This window comes from Castor canadensis, chromosome 10, assembly GCF_047511655.1.
Source record: "Castor canadensis chromosome 10, mCasCan1.hap1v2, whole genome shotgun sequence".
In the NCBI taxonomy this organism is placed as follows: domain Eukaryota; kingdom Metazoa; phylum Chordata; class Mammalia; order Rodentia; family Castoridae; genus Castor; species Castor canadensis.
The window spans coordinates 72,057,231-72,075,172 of record NC_133395.1 but is presented as its reverse complement, the minus strand read 5'-3'; the positions used below and the strand labels follow the sequence as shown (position 1 = coordinate 72,075,172).

General features: G+C 37.3%; 1 long non-coding RNA gene and 1 other non-coding gene across 3 annotated transcripts in view; one reads left to right on the top strand and one right to left on the bottom strand.

Annotated features, from left to right (window-relative positions):
- The window catches only part of LOC141411479 (uncharacterized), a 103,113-nt gene extending 87,948 nt beyond the window's left edge, over positions 1-15,165 (top strand). The window contains exons 1-5 of one of the 2 annotated variants that reach the window (XR_012436261.1): positions 1,903-2,165; positions 3,933-4,079; positions 6,031-6,196; positions 9,595-9,638; positions 12,942-15,165. This is a non-coding gene — a long non-coding RNA (uncharacterized lncRNA). Of the gene's footprint in view, positions 1-1,902; positions 2,166-3,932; positions 4,080-6,030; positions 6,197-9,594; positions 9,639-12,941 lie in introns of those variants that run through there. The other variant, XR_012436262.1, reaches the window with a different exon arrangement.
- Positions 9,511-9,618, bottom strand: LOC141413127 (U6 spliceosomal RNA). The gene has a single exon (XR_012437950.1). It is a non-coding gene; the product is annotated as a U6 spliceosomal RNA (small nuclear RNA).
- Positions 15,166-17,942: the final 2,777 nt, after the last annotated feature.

Here is a 17,942-nt window from a genome sequence, read left to right as displayed (position 1 = left end):
TTTCGGGCTCATGCTGTGTTTGCTTGAGAATCTTCTTATCTGACAGTGGATTTGTTTTATGTTCTGAAAAAAATATGAGTATCTACCCTGGTACTGTGGGGAAAAGTTTTAGGGAGGTCAGTTTTGGGTTATCACATGGATGAGCCTCCTAATTCACTCATAATAGAGTGAGAAAAATACATTTGCGTAAACTTATAAGATCCTTTATTTTGAGATCATTTTCTTTCTATTTGAGATCATTTTCTTTCTAAATGAATATCTTTTTAAAAATAGAATTGTAGTGCTAGTGAACTATAGTAGTTTTCAAAACATCCTTACATGGAAAAATAAAGGTTGGGAACACATTACAAATGGTCTTTAGCTTATGATGGTTTCACTTAGGATTTTTCAGTTTCCTGATGGAGTGAAAGCCATAAACATTCAGTAGAAATGGTTCTTCAAATTTTAAATTTCGTTCTTTTTTGCAACTGAAAATGGTGGCTGCAGCCATGTGACCACAAGAGTAAACAACTGCCACTCTACAGGCACTGTATTGTTATGATTTTTGGTAGATTAGGTGTATTAAATGCATTTTCTTTTTTTGATGGGACTAGGATTTGAACTCAGGGCTTCACACTTGCATAGCCAGTGCTCTATCTCTTGAGTTACACCTCCAATCCATTTTTCTCTGGTTATTTTGGAGATGGGGACTCATGAACTATTTCTCCATTCTGGCCTTGAACCAAGATCCTCCCAATCTCAGCTGCCTGAGTAGCTAGGATTATAGGCATGAACTACTAGTGCTTGGTTTATGCATTTTTCAGTTCACTGTATTTTCAGTTTATGATGGGTTTATCAAGATGTGGTGCCATCCTAAGTCAAGGAGCGTCTGAATGGGAAATTTTACAGACCCGGATTTCCATGAAGTCTTAGTTTCTTTAAGTGCAACCGTGAAATTATGTCACATTTTCAAATTACTTGCCTTGTTAAAAGGTGGCAAGAAAATTTTCATTTAAATAATTTCAGGAAATTGTTTACATATGTGGATTTTAGATTTCCATCTTATTTGGATATTTTGTCTTTCCTAAGAAGACACTGAGGGAATTAATTGACATGACAGAATGAATCAAGAGGCAAATTCCCAGCTATGTACCTAACTAGAGACATTTGCTATTTTGGTTCTTAGCTTTACAGTCTGAAAAATAAGGGAATGGGCAAGTGGTGAGAGCCATTTTAAGTAATAAGCTTTAATTTAAAAAATGTGTTCATATAGCCTCTCTCTCTCTCTCTCTCTCTCTCTCTCTCTCTATATATATATATATATATATATACACACACAAATATCTACATATGCATATAAACATCCACATATATGTACCTATATGCACATATGTGCACACACACCTAACATTGCATTTTGTGGTAAATTTATCATTTTGCTATTTTTTGAAACCCTTTCAATCCTTGCTTGAAACTATGAGAAATTTATGGAGGAATAACACTTCAAGTGATTTCGTTTGGAAAGACAAACACCAAAAAACAAACCTTGGAAATCAAGGAAGATTATATTAATATTGCCAATATTTAAAAGGTCAAAAGAAATTGGACTATAAGCTATGATTGGAAATTTTATATGAGCACCAATTTGCTGATGGGCTAATAAGCATTTACATTTGCTGATCTTGTAGTTAGTTGCTTAATTATTCAATTTGTGCATGCAAATGAGATCGTTTGCGTGTAAATGAATGCAGGTGCAAATCTGCATGAGCAGTGTTAGAGCCTCATTTGAAACTTGGTTATGATCCTTCATTTTTCTATACCTGAAAAATCAAGACCCCAGTTTTCAAAAACAGTTCCTGAAATAAAGTAAAATTCACAGGGTAAGATCCTATTTTTAATGTGATTGCTATCCTTAGATTTTTGTTTGGGGATTGTCTATAACTAGTGTTTATAATTAATTGATAATAATTTGAACAAATAATGTGGTGAATTTTAGATGAGACAACATAAAAACTCAAAAATATTCGGGGACTAAGAGACTCAAAATCAAAATCATATGAATATGATTAAGTACACTGAGAGATTCCACTTGGTGGTGCAAATTTATGTATTTTCTATATTTCATAGCTTTTTCCTGCATTGTTCAGCCATTCCGTGTTGTGGTATGATAACAATTGTGTGTTGTGGTAAGTTAGATATTACCAATTATTCAATGGTCATCACGTTAGAAAAACAAAAAGGGGAATGTAAAGCCATAGAATTTGGTAGTTGTAGTTTGAAACTTATAATATCTAATGTTGTGCTTTGAAACTTATAAAACACTTTTCCACATATGTTATCTTGTTGATCCAACAATTCTCCCATGAGCTTAACCCCCACTAGAAAGCTGAGAAAACTAAGCCTCGGAAAGTAAAATTGGTAGCTGCAAATTTCACAAGAATTAATAATTAATTGCATAGTAGGATTTTAAACCTAGTATACACCATCTTAAGTTCTGGGCTACTTCAATGACACTACATTGCTTTGATTCTTCTGTTTGTGCTTGGTTCAGGTAGTTCTTTCCTCTATCAATAGCATTACAAAATTCTCAATCTCACAGAGAATAAAATTCTACACAGTACTTTGCACAATTCTAGGCACAAACTAGACATCACAAAACACTTGCTGATTTTTTATGGCTAGAGAGGTAGAAACCTGGTGGATAGGCAGTGACTTGTAACTCATGAATTACCTTTAATGAAGTCTCATGTTGAAGCTTGGCTTTTCCCAGTGACCTCATGCTTCCTACTTACACGTGTAAGGAAAGTACAAAAACCCTGCCCCAGAATGTACTGGGGAAGAGCTGGCAAGGGATGGCATGAGATACACATTTTGGAAATACAAAATAAATTCAGGAAATGATAAAGGCATTTTCATCTCTGACAGATTTCCAGTTATCCTCTAGTTAATAAGGCTCACATGCTTTTCAAAATAAAAATGATAGGAGTTATCAGTGTAAAAACTCCAGAGGAATCTCATGTATAACAAAGTCTTATCCACAAACATATGATTCTCATATTAGCATGGAGGCCTGAGGCATTTCTTTTCTGTACGCTGAAGAAATTCTTCATTCCTGGGAAAGTAGCTCTGATATTCCCATTAGAGTACTTTTACCTCAACATCTAATTTTCTTCTAAGATGCAAGTTTGAATAAATAGCAAAGGCTGTTTAAGAAAATATTTCTGGAGGGAATAAATATTCTGAGATCTTGCCAATAAAGCTATTTTCATTGTACTTTGTGGATTTCAGGCTCAAGGCTTTATCAAATGCCTCAGCAGAGGGCAGTGAGAGGGAGCAGACCTAACAACTCTGGTTCCCAATTCCCAACACAAACAAGCTGCTAGGATGGGAGAGGCCACAATTCCCATAAGCACTATTGGGATTTTATGAGAAAACTCATCTTATGGGCTGGTTTGTTTAATTACTTAGGGCCCTGACAGAGTCCCTCTGGAGGCAGGTGATGGGGTGAGTTGAGACCATGGCCTCCCTAACTCTAGGACCCTCAAGTTCCTTCCTTTAGTGTAGCTGCTTGCTTCCCAGTATCCACTTCTTGCCACTGGCCTTAATGGGAGGGTTTTATAATGAGGTAATTCACTTATTCAATTGGTCCTAAAGCAATATTACATTAAGGGACTGCTAATAAAAACAACAGCAGCAGTTACTGTGTTCTGACACTATTCTCTAGACACTGTGCTAACAACATGTTATTTACTTCCCATAGCAACCATAATTCATACTGTGATTTAGATAGGTGTCACCTAAAGGGCCATATGTTAAATAGATTTGGTCCTCTCAGCCCATGGTGCTATTGGGATCTGTGAAACTTTTAGGAGGTGGGACTTAGTAGGAGGAAGTTAGGTCACTGGGGGTGTGCCCAACGTGGGACCTTACCCTTCTTTCTTTTTGTTTCCTAGGTGCTATGAGATGAGGGTTTCTTCTACCATTAGGTACTGCCTTGCCAACAGGCCCAAAAGCAACTGGAACTTCCAAAACAGCCAAAATAAGCTTTATAAGTTGATTGTCTCAGGTGTTTTGTTGCCTGAATGACTAACACAAAGCAGGTAAGAAAATGAAAATATAAAGGTTTAAGAACTTGCCAGGATTTCCATGGTAGAAGCAGGCATTACACCCAGACCTGCCTAACTCCTAAGCCAGTTCCCTAAGCGCCAGGACATGCTGACCTTGAGGTGAGTAGCCATCTTTTCTCTGTTTATGAAAAATAATTTGGCTTTTAATGTTCTTATCTTTTTCTATCTGACGGTATGGTTCAAATGGATAAATACTAGGGGATTTTCAAAACGGAGAGGGGAAGTGTCTGGCTTCTTTTTGAAGATACGAATAAACAAAGATCTCAGTGCCTCACACCATTTTTTAAGTGTGTCCTCTTGTCTCACTTCTCACTTCATTGTGACTGATTTGCAATTTTTTTCCTGTAGATTTCAGTTGCTCCTGTTCATAGCTCCATGTCTCTACATATGTGGGTTGTCCTTCCCTCTGCCCAGAATACGTGTACCCAAAGTGTTCTACCGTGATAATTACTCTCCAAAGCCCAGTTCTGACATCTCTTCCGGACAGTCTCCTCTGTGAGCTCCAAGGACATGACAACCACCATTCTCTTGCCTCTCAGGGGCCCTTCCTTGTTTTGACCATGCATACTTAAAAAAAATTTATTAGCATATAATAGTTGTACAGGGGGGTGCATTGTGTTATTTATATATGTGCTTACAATAAATCTTATTTAGATTTATCCCCTCAGTCCTCTCCCTCTTCTCCCCTCTGCCCTTTTTAGAACAATTCCAACAGGTTTCATTCTTCCATTTTCATATATGGATACAAAATATATCCACCATATTCACCTTCATTCACCCTTTCCTTATCACACCCCCTTCCCACTGATACCTACCCCTGGAAAAGACATTTTTTACCCTCTGTCCGTCATTTTTTAAAGTGTTTATTGATAGTCTAAGGGGCTTTGCCTTCATACTTCAGGCCTGTATATATCTGCCTTAATCAAATTAACCCTGCCTCCGTTATTCTTTCCCTATCACCATGTTCCCCTAATATTCAACAACTTACAGCATAGTATGTTATATTGTATTCATATATAGATGGGTTGTTTCCATATTTTTCATTTTTACTGCACTTATCACAGTGTCATTATTTCTTCCTGCCTACTCCTTCATATCTCTTCAACTATAAAATAAAATGCACAGGGGCTGTGTTAAGTTTTACTCATCCCTGTATCATTGCTGAACAACCTGAAAATATGAGTGCTTAATGAATGTGCAAAGAACTCAGTTGAAAACTCTTCTGTATGAGGTGGTTAAAGCTGTGAGCTGCTACAGCAGCATTTCAAGACAAATGATACCTCTTGATAGCAGTGCATTGTGCTTTTTTCATCTCTGAGTAAGTGTATTAAGGATGAAAGATGTGTTTGTACTACTGCAAATACACTGGAAGTTGCCCAGAAAGGAGAAATGAGACATCTAACCTGCAGCTCACCATTACAGAGACTGTGGGTTTGGAAATTGTTTCTAAGAAAAACAGCAGCATTTGATTGATGCAAAAATCACCTGTTCCCTCTGTGTTGTCATTAAGAATTGTGGGTGGGTGTGGTTTTTTATTTTTTATTCATTTTATTTTTTTGCAGCAGGCCAAAGATTTAGTGCTACAAAATGATGTATGATTTGTAGTTGGTTCAGCTGGGTAAGTGGTGTTTTCCTTAACCACCATAAACTTATTTGTTCAATCAATCATTTTAACACTGTTCTGCAAACCAAGAAATGGGTGGTTTAAAAAGAATAATATCTTGACAGAGTCTACTCAGAGCCCTCTGATGTTTAAAATACCCTGACTGTCTTAAAGAGAAAGTTCATAGAGTTTGAAACTCTAGAATTTGATCATTTCATTCATGACAAGGTCTAGATATTTTTAAATTTGAGGAAATTTCACTTGTAATTGAGAAATTATCACCTATAATTTTTCTCTGTTTGCTATTTGTCTTTGCAACAGTTTTTTCTGGGAGAGGCAAGAGGAGCCATGGGAAACAAGTTTGAGTTCAGACATATAGAGAGAAGGGCTAACAAGATCAGCAAGTCTAGATAGGTAATTGCCTCCTTCAGCAGGCAATTACCATCATCTCCTAAAGTCTGGTCCACTTGTGCATCTTTGGAAAAATGTGAGTCCTGATTTCATCTCAAAGAAAAGTGAGTTTCCAGAGTATGACCTTGAGGACCTTGCCAGGGTGCAAATTTAGCTTTTGACGTGTGAAATCTGAGACCTTTGATCTCATTGTTTGGAATAAACCTGAAAGGGCTTATTTCCTGCTGAGTTGAAGTGGAGATGTGTGTGGAATATATGCAATTCATACATATTTTAAGAGACTTGAACTGAACCATGTGGCAGAGTGACTATAGAAAAAACATTCTGTACATTATCCTCAAGTTAATTGTTTTGTTATTTTTGTTCAGTATTTTCAAGTTAGCAAGGTGTAGATTATGCCTATAACTCAACAATTTCAAATCAAAGGCTGCCAAAAGCTGCAGACTTAAGTCATGTAATATCATGGTGGGTAGCTATCAATGTAGAATTATCCAACAAAGACCCAGGACTCGGGAGTAGAGCATTTATGACTGTGACAATAGATTGCACCAACACAACAACAATGCAGTGTTCTGGGCTACTCTTTGACTCTGATGTTGATGGGGTGATCTGCTTCTGAAAGAGCACCCAGCCCAGACTACACAGGTAGTTGCCTCAGTTCACCGCACAGTCAGTCTATGATCAGGGCTACAGAGGATTATTGCAAAAACCACCTTTCAAAATAATTTTGGGATATCTCTTTCCCTTGCCCTCTGCTCCATTTCCTCACAGAGAGCTTCTCTCTCAGCTTTCTTCCAAAGATTTAGAGGATGAGGAAGAAGGAAAAAATCCAAAATAATGAGAATAGCTAGGTATGAAAATAGCACTAGAAATCATATGCAGTGAACATGTTTCCTGAAACAGAAATTATAATTTGCAATCTTATAACAGGAGAAAATATTTTAAATCAAGACTAGCTTAGAAGACAAGGACCACAGTCTTCTGGCCGCAATTACAGTAAAGTGTCAATATATCTTTAAAAGGCAACCGACATCCTTAGGATGGTTTAAAAGAATCATCATTGTCAGAGAGGATTAAAGTAATAGGTAAGGAGTTGTACTTATTTTTGTTTTGCTCTACCAAATTCATTCATTCAGATACTCATTCAAGAAATAGTTATTGAATACCTACCATGTGCTAGAAGGAATTGAGGTTAAAATTAAGGTTAATTTTAGAAAAGAAATGATTAAATCTTTTTAACCTGAATCTATGGACTGGGTTATACATTATTATCTGCCCAGGCTAGAAAGAACCCTATTTTTCTTCTACTGTGTTCAATTTTGTTTCCAAATTTTAAATCAGAATCTAAGAAATGAAGACAAATGTTTCTAGACTAGGACCAGAATGATAATTGAAGGAAAGTGGGATCTATGAGAATATCTTGAAGGTAGTGGAAATACTTCACCAAAGCATTAATGGTACTAGTAATGGTGAAAGAAGCTAGCACTTACCAAATCCCTACTATGTGTCTTTCAGAGACAAGGCACTTTATGGTTATAATATTCAACCCTTATTCCAGAGACAGTAATACAAAACTGCCATGTTTCCTTAACACCTCTCAAAGGCAGACAGCCAGTCATAAGAAAAGAACTTCTCTATGCTTTGTTAAGCTAGATGCCTGAGCTCAGGAGGCCAACTGAAAACTAGGTAGATTAACAAGTAGAGTGGAACATGAAATTCTATGCCTGCTTAGCACCCACCCCAGTGTCCACACACACATATGCACATTCAAAGATAAGTTGGTCATTGTATTTGTGTGGATATGTTTCTCTACTCTGATCCACTGATTGATTTAGTGTAAGTGGGTACATGCATGTATGTGTGTGTATCTCTTCCAGCATATCAGGCTACTGACCCAGCTGATGTTGTCCTAATAGAATCCTTTCCTTAAGGAACAACCCTCAATGGCTGCCTGTTAGTCATATAAAATCAAGGCCATGGACTTTGGCTCGATGTTTATGGCTTTTCACAACTAGCCCTTGAGTTGACAAACATACAGCACATCTCCTTCACTGCTCTTTGTCCCTCTTCACCAGGGCCCACTACAGAAATCCATGATCTTCACATTCTTTCCCATTGACCTAGGACAGGACTGGACAATGCAATGTGTACAAGGCAATACCAGCCCTTTGAACAAAGCAAACACTATAGATAAAACTCATTTGCCTCCTAGTGCTAACAGCAAAACTAGCAGCAAACTGCTTTTTCTAATCTTGACTTTCCAGTGTTCCTCATTGCTGACCCTAAGCTGAAGGAGTAGCTCCTCAATGTCTGCAATCCAGTGTCACTGGGACTCATTTGCTCATCTTATTGCCTTAGCTATGAGTTTCTTTGGATACCTAGCTGAGTGTCTCCTTTTGAGACATCTTCTGGGTTTCTACAACTGTATACAACTTCTTACCTTGGAGTCTGTGGTACTTTACCTGCCCCTCTCTATGGAAGTAACCTTATTCCCCTTTGAATTTTAGTTATCTCATACCTAACTCTCCTATATCTTCAGGACCATTACTAACCATCGTTATATAACTAAATCCTTGCTTCTACACAGTAGATCTCAAATGAGAAGCATCTCTGTTACAAACTAATGTCTGCAACTTGCAATATTTTTCCTGTAGACTTATGGTTGTGGCTCGTATTTGAAATCTCTGTATTTATATGGTTCTTGACATTTCTCTTCCCATTAGCAGCCACATGGTCCAAACTGAGCTTGGAAGATGCCTGTAATATCAGATAGGGTTCTTTGGCTAAAACCAAGAGAAACTAACTATAACTAAATGTTTTCAAAAAACATCTTATTAGCATAAATTAATTGTACAAAGGGGTTTCATTGTGACAGTTACAACATGCATATAATGTGCTTTGACCAAATTCACCTCATCTATATTAGTCTTTCTCAATTTCCCTTCCATGAACTGCTTTTTTTAAAAAACATTTTAGTGTGTTTCTCTGTGCTGTTTTCATGCATATATATAAAGTATTTCACTCATTTTCACCCTATCACCCTCTCTTCTTTCTCCCTTCTCCATCCTGCTGACTTCCCTCCAGTGTCCCTTTAAAAATCATGTCATATTATTATTGTTGTTGTTATTGTTATCATCATCATTATTATTATTGTGTCTAGATTCCAATTATGAGTGAAAACATGTGATATTTGTCTTTTGAGCTTGGCTTTCCTCACTCAACATGCTGGATCTTCCATCCATTTTCCTACAAATGACACAATTTCATTTTTCTTTATCACTGAATAATACTCCATTATGTATATGTGCCACATTTTCTTTATTTATTCACCAGTTGTTGGTCACCCAGGCTGATTCTGTAGCAATAGTGCTGAATAAATAGGTGTTCAGGAATGAAAATACTCACTTCATGAATTTGCATGTCATCCTTGTGCAAGGGACCATGCTAATATTCTCTGCATTGTTCCAATTTTAGTAAACGTGCTGCTGAAGTGAGCACCTGACTGAATGTTTTTAAAGGTAGGTTATTAAAAGACTACAGTTAAGTTCTAGGAACACGTCATTCACTCATATAATAATCATGTATAGGAAATGTTCAATTCTGAAACTTGTGTTATTGTTTACATTTCACTTACATACTAAATATTTGTGTGTGCACTGAGTTCTGTTGCAGGTTCCCAGTCTCTGTTTCATGCCTGCTTCTTAAGCCTTTCCTGGGAGTCTGTAAAAATCACCAGTCTAATCATGCAAATAGTGTTTAGTTTATAGACACCAGGCTCCTGTCAATGATGATAGAGAGAAAATCACACATTAGTTGTTAACATTTTTCAGGTTTGGTTTCACCATGAAATCAATAAATGGAAGGATTTTGTTGTGCCCATGCTCACTCTCTAAACATGCTCTTTAATTCTCAGAGAATAGTTTGATGATGATTTCCCCTCCTCAATTCTTTAAATTATAGCAATTTATTACCAATTTGTGTTGGTAGTAGGTGCTGGACCCTCTTGTGGAGTTTTTGGGCTAGAGAAAGTATATATATACCAGTGACAACCCAGTTTCAGTGAGAGGTGATTTTGACATAAAGAGAGGGACAGACTGGGTCTGCTTCATGGTGGGTCCCCAAACCAGTACTCAGATTGGAGCGTCCCACTAATGCTTGTCAGCTGATGAAAAGATAGCAGGTTGAGGATGGAGCAGGAGGATTGCACAGGCATGATCCATGAGAGGCCAAGAAGGGCCTCACTTCCATGGAGGACAAGTGACCCCTTCTCACCTGGTGAGTGGAAGTTTGACTAGAAAATATGTGTTAAAACAGTTGCAGGTTATCTTCTTACACACTGAAGTTTCAATGGACATAATAATTCACATAGGTAGTTCTTCTAAAATCTATCAGCAATTCCATTTTCACCATCCTTTCCTCACTTAATATCTTAGCAATGTTACACCTGACAGCAGTTAACAGCAGTCATAGGAGATGTATGTGTAGAACAGTGCCAAGGGATATTTCTCAACTTTTATTAAAATCTTTACTTATCAACAGCAAGTATTCGACTGGCTCTGATTTATTCTGGGCTATGAGTGTTCATTTGCATGGCTGTCTTACAGCATTTTTCTTAACTGAAATAACTGTACCAATTTTGCTCTGAGCATCTGGAGAACAGGAAATGTGTTTCATTATTCATCTGTCTACCTTCAAGGCCCAGGACAGCTACCTGGAACTATAAACTCAATAATAATTATTACTTAACTATAGTAATTATTTAATAGAACAGGAAGAACAAAGAAGGGAACATTGTGACAGAATATGGTGTATGCAACCTCTTGATGTCTTCCACCAAGGTGTCTCCTTTGCTCAGGGCTATTGCTGCAGTTTGGATATTAAGTGGTAAAGACTTGGTCTCCAGCCTGTGGCACTATTGGGAGGTGGTAAAACCTTTAAAGATGGTCCCTGTTGGGGATCTCCCTTGGGCAAGTGTCCCTGAAGGGGATATTGAGACCCTGACTCCTTCTCTTTGTTGTCTATCCATCCCATCCGCTAAGTGGTTTCATTTACTACTTGTACCTGCCATGATATGGTAAACCAAACCTTTGACATCATTAATTTACGTTTTGAAAACCACTTTCACCCTTGGCCTTACTGAAAGCTGACTTTCCCTTGAAGACACCAGGTCTTAATTGGCTCTATTGAATGGATTTGGCCTATTCCTCCAGCCTCACATAGGTTGAGACAACATATCCTTAGACTGGGTAATTTATAGACAACAGAAATTGGATGCTTGCAGTTCTGGAAACGGAGATGTCCAAGATCATGGTGTCAGGGGATTTGCTGTCTAGCAAAGGTTTGTTTCTTATAAACAGGGCCTTCTTTTTTTTTTTTTTTTTTTTTTGTTTTTTGTTTTGTTTTTTTTTTCATTTTTCTTTTATTATTCATATGTGGATACAAGGCTTGGTTTATTTCTCCCCCCTGCCCCCACCCCCTCCCTTACCACCCACTCCACCCCCTCCCGCTCCCCCACTCAATACCCAGCAGAAACTATTTTGCCCTTATCTCTAATTTTGTTGTAGAGAGAGTATAAGCAATAATAGGAAGGAACAAGGGGTTTTGCTGGTTGAGATAAGGATAGCTATACAGGGCATTGACTCACATTGATTTCCTGTGCATGGGTGTTACCTTCTAGGTTAATTCTTTTTAATCTAACCTTTTCTCTAGTTCCTGGTCCCCTTTTCCTATTGGCCTCAGTTGCTTTAAGGTATCTGCTTTAGTTTCTCTGCATTAAGGGCAACAAATGCTAGCTAGTTTTTTAGGTGTCTTACCTATCCTCACCCCTCCCTTGTGTGCTCTCGCTTTTATCATGTGCTTATAGTCCAATCCCCTTGTTGTGTTTGCCCTTGATCTAATGTCCACATATGAGGGAGAACATACGATTTTTGGTCTTTTGAGCCAAGCTAACCTCACTCAGAATGATGTTCTCCAATTCCATCCATTTACCAGCGAATGATAACATTTCGTTCTTCTTCATGGCTGCATAAAATTCCATTGTGTATAGATACCACATTTTCTTAATCCATTCGTCAGTGCTGGGGCATCTTGGCTGTTTCCATAACTTGGCTATTGTGAATAGTGCCGCAATAAACATGGATGTGCAGGTGCCTCTGGAGTAACAGTCTTTTGGGTATATCCCCAAGAGTGGTATTGCTGGATCAAATGGTAGATCGATGTCCAGCTTTTTAAGTAGCCTCCAAATTTTTTTCCAGAGTGGTTGTACTAGTCTACATTCCCACCAACAGTGTAAGAGGGTTCCTTTTTCCCCGCATCCTCGCCAACACCTGTTGTTGGTGGTGTTGCTGATGATGGCTATTCTAACAGGGGTGAGGTGGAATCTTAGTGTGGTTTTAATTTGCATTTCCTTTATTGCTAGAGATGGTGAGCATTTTTCCATGTGTTTTCTGGCCATTTGAATTTCTTCTTTTGAGAAAGTTCTGTTTAGTTCACATGCCCATTTCTTTATTGGTTCATTAGTTTTGGGAGAATTTAGTTTTTTAAGTTCCCTGTATATTCTGGTTATCAGTCCTTAAAACAGGGCCTTCAATGTATCTCACATGCAGAAGAGGTTTACAAGCTCCCTCCGGAGCTTTCATAAGGACACAAATCCCATTCATGAGGACAGAGCCCTCATGACACCTCTGACTGTGGATTAAGTTCAATAAATGAATTTGGGGAGGACATAAACATTCAGACCATAGCAGCTTAGCTAAGATTGTTGGGTGATGTAACAGCTCAGCTTTCCCTTTACCTAATCTTGTTCTCTCCCTCTTTTCCAGGAGTGGATCTCAAGCACATTCCTCAACAAAGAGCCTGAGCATGAAGTTCTGTCTTAGAGTCTGCTTCCTGGGAAACTCACTCTAGCATGCAGGACTCTATTCTCACCTCCTTTCTTCTCAATTGCAGTTTCCCATGGTAATTTCATCTACGATGGCAACATCAACTTATCTCAGTATACTACAGACTGTGTCTTCTGACCAGATCTCCATTGTGAACTCTGGGTGTTAACTTGCAGGTCTTCCTTTACATTTCTGTTTGAATGACCTGTACACACCTTACACTGAAGGCTACCAGAACTGAACTCATCTTAAATGGTCCAAACACCTACCCCAAAGCCTGCTGCTATCTGTACTGATCAATACTGATACTAAGAGCTCCCTGGTAACTCATTCCCTCCCTATCAGTTGAGTTGTAGGGAAATTATTTGTGCACAGGTAGCAGGGAACACGTGTAATAACAAGGACTTCTGCTTTCTAATTCTGTCTTGCTGGTCTCCCTTTGTAATTGACAAACACTACTGGACTCACCAATAACATTTATCCTTTTTTAGTGGTAGAATAAATAGATATTTTTCAGTCTACTATATTCACATGGAATCAGGGAGTTATTAATTACCATTTTTATATTCATGAAATCTGTCATATTTTTTGAAATAGAACAGATAGATTTCTAGTAGCAAACAAAAAAAAATAAGACACTTTACATGAAGTAGTTTCTAATAGGAAGAAAGTTATTCTTCTTTGAATCTTCATGATACTTTTTAATCTGAATTTTTGGGTATGTATCTCTCTGTGTGAGGACAGGGATGATTTCCTTCATTTGTAGACCACTTGGGTGGCAGCATGATGTGATGGTCCACGAGTATAGATTCACAGCACATATTTGGTGATGTTATGATCCCTTCATTGGCTGTTCCCAAGGAATTGCTTCTCATGGACCAAATAACAGTGGTAGCAATTTTTGCTGAATCTCCTGTGCCTTGAGCTCACGTAAACAAGTGCAAATCCATTAAAACACTTGGCTAGGGAAATGTATAATCATCATAGTTTGGGAAAATGCATAATGACTTATAAAATTTTCACTCATGTTACTGTCATGAGCATGTTATGTCCCAATGATGCATATTATGAGAAAGTTTTGTCTTTGTATGAATTCACTCATATTTTCTACTAATCTTCCTTTATGACGTTTGTACCTAGTGGCACTGTGTCATAAAAGAGAATGTAAATAAATACATGTACAACAAACTACACTTTGTTATCATGACATCAATAACCACATAGTTATACTTTATTGAGACATTAGCCCTCTAGGATGATGGCAAAATCAAAATGGAAGGTTGCTTTAGAACAAATCATACTGAAAGCAAATTCCCTAGAAAAATATGAAGAGAACTTGAGATTTAATATGTAGCTGAGGGAACTGCCAAAGCCTACAGCTCTTTGAGGATCATTTCACCTTGAAACACTCCCATTTTAGCAGGTCATCAACATGGCCATACGTGTCCCCTCTCAACTCAACTTTTTTTCTTTTTTTGGTGGTACTGGAGTTTGAGCTCAGGACCTCCTCTCACTTGTGAGACACACCTTCTACCACTTGAGTGACACCTCCAATTCTTTTTCACTTTAGTTATTTTTTCAGATGGGGCCTTGTGGTTTTTGCCCAGGTTGGCATAAAATCATGATTCTCCTACCTCTGCCTCCCAAGTAGATGAGTTGTAGACATGAGCCATGATGTTCAGCCTCCACTCCAACTTTTCACGAGATATTTTGTGTACATATGTCATGGCTTTCCTCTGCCAATAAAAAATAATACAGATTTTCATATTCTCTTCTTTTTCAAGTGTCCAACCTTGGAAAATTTTATATTTTATAACCCTTAAGGTCATTGTACGGCCATAATGATTGTAAGTTTTAACTTTTTGTAGCTAAAGAAATATAATTAGACAAAATGCCCTTTATTTTAATCTTACCACTTTCAGGCTCTTGAAGACTTGAAGGGTTCTAATTAAACTTTCATTATCTTTGTGCTTGAGGAAAAGTCCTGTTCCTAATGCAGGCAGTTTGCATTTATAAGTTCTGACAAGCTGCTCGGTACCAGACATCCAAAAGTGATTCACAGTCTCAGCAGCTTAAAATGTAAATTTTATTGAAGAAAACAATCTACAAAAATGTATGCTTCTGTATAATCTATGTGATTAAATGTTACTTGTTTCAAAGCTAATGTTTCTGACACTTTCAATTACAGCTTTTGGAAGTTTTATTCCACACCATTTAATCTATTTTAAATAACTCTCCCTTTTAGGCTTTGCACATAGTGATGCATATTTAACCTCAATCTATAATGCAAATTTGGAAATAGTCTCTGTCCAGTTTATAAGACTCATTTTATATGGAGACAACCAGGTTTAAAACTAAACTAAGTAAACCTAAAATCCTCTTACAACTAAGAAAATATTGGGTCTTTGTATAATTACTATCATTCTTTAAAATTTGTGGTAAAATGCACATAACACAAAGTTTAGCATTTTAACCACTTTAAGTATATAATTCTATAGTGCTAACTGTATCCATCTCGTTGTGCCACACATCTCTAGAACGTTTTCATCTTGCAAAACTGAAACTCTTGCATATTGAACAGCAACTCTTTATTTTTCTGTTCCCCTGGCCCTGGTAATTACCACCCCATTTTCTGAGTTTATGAGTTTGACTACTTTAGCTACCTCATATAAGTGGAATCATGTACCTCTTTTCTTTTTGTGACTGGTTTATTTCATTTAGGAAAATGTTGTAGTATATGACAAGATTTCTTCCTTTTTTAAAGGCTGAATAATATTTCATGCGTATATGCATATACATATATAAATACATACACACACACACATATATATGCATATACATACACACTACAAATTTTCTTTATCCATTCATCTGTTGATGGGTGTTTGAGTTGCTTTTGCCTGTTGACAATTGTGAATAATCCTATAATGAACATAGGTTTACAAATATCTCTTCAAAATCCTGCTTTTAATTCCTTTGGATATACACCAATAGTAGATAGAATTGCTGGATCATGTGGCAAGTCTATGTTTTTATTTTCTGAGAAACTATTATGCTATTTTCCATAGTGGCTGCACCATTTTATATTCTTACCAAGTGATTGCAATTTTTATGACAATGATAGTAACTGAATATTGAATGATGCTAGAAATTATTAAATATTAATACAGTATCAATAATACAAGATTATTACTCTGTCATATACTGAGCCTTCAGTAGCTTTAGCTTGCATTCGCTTGAAGCAATAAAGTTTGTAATGTGTTGTTTTGCCACTGCCCAAAGCTTGTTTTATTTAGTCAAGAATTTAGAGGGACTGAGCACTGCTCTACTATAAACTAATCTAAGTAAGATTTCCATGAAATGCAAAGAAAATTATAAGCCAAGGGATAGAAAGGAAATTGACATTTCTAAATGAGATAATTCACTGCATGTCTCTAGGGTTGAGCCTGATTGATAATGTCCCATGAAGTGAGCCAGGCCACCTGGAGATCAGCTGGAACCTCCAGTGTAGAGAGGAAGGTTGAGTTGATGCCCTCTTCACATAAGGAACTGCATTCTGTGACGGGCAGTCCCTGATTTTTGATGGTTGAATTTATGATTGTTTTTGACTTTTCAGTGGTGCAGGAACAATATGCATTTAGTGAAAATTATTTTATATTTTGAGTTTTGATCTTTCCCAACCTGGCGACTTACGGAACAATACAGTCTCCTGGTCCTGGGCTGAAGCAGTGAGCAAAGTCTCCCAGTCAGCCCAGGGATCATGGGGGAAAGCCACTCATAGTCTGTAGCATAGTGTGTTTCTAAGCTGGGATGCTGGGTAGATTGGGTGTATTAAATGCATTGACTTAGGATATTTTAAGCTCATGACAGGTTTATTGGGACATAGCCTGTAGATCGAGGAATATTTATATTCCACTTCTTAATACATTTCTTACTTGACCCAGTGCTCTGGGTCACTCTGTTGTAAAAGGGTTCTACAGCCTTCCCTGCCTTACTTGGTGAAGAAAGCTACCCAACTCTCATTGAATTTGCATGTGTGTGTGTCTGTGTGTGTGTGTGTGTGTGTGTGTATGTATATGTGATTACCAGAAGATAAAATGATTCCATACATATAAAAGCATTAACCCCGAATTGATCGATGAATTTAATGGAATTCCTAGCAAAATCCAGCAAAGATTTTTAAAATAGATATAGATAAGCTTATTCTAAAATTTATATGGACCAGAAATATGAGAGGGGGGATAAAGGAGAATGGTAGAGGGGGTGAATTCAAATATGATATATTTGAAATATTGTAAGATCTTTTGTACATGCCACAATATACTCCCACCCAGAAAACAGTAAAAAAAAAAAAAAAAGAGGAAAAAATTTAAAAAATTTATATTGAAAAGCACAAGCCTAGATAGATAAGGCAATTTTGGAAAGAAGAATAAAATCTGAGGAATCACAGTTCTTGATTTTAAGACTTACTATATAGTAGTATCAAACAGTGTGGCAGAAAGGTAAACACATAGATCAATGGAACAGAACAAAGAACCTAGAAATAAACCACACAAGGACGCTCAATTTATTTTTAAAAGCACTTCAATAAATAAATGCTTCATATTAGCACAAGATCATATTTTCATTGATTTCAGCCTCTCTGCCTCTGAATTTTCATTTGCATCATGTTCTGATTTTCAGTGCCATCTTGCCAAATTGTATGTTTCTCCTCTCTCCAGAAAAACCTTCACTCATGTTCCAGCCTGAAACAGTATCTTAGGAAAAAGGACTTTTTATCTGGCTCTCTGTTTCAGGCTGGGGGCTAAAATGGGGAGTTAAAAGTTTTTAAGCCCTCAAAGTGAAAGCAAGAGGCTAAAGTAGAGCAAAGGCCAGAACTGCAGAGATTGTGGTGGCCAGATTATCTCTGGTGAACCTAAAAATTTTTCTGTGATAGGTCAA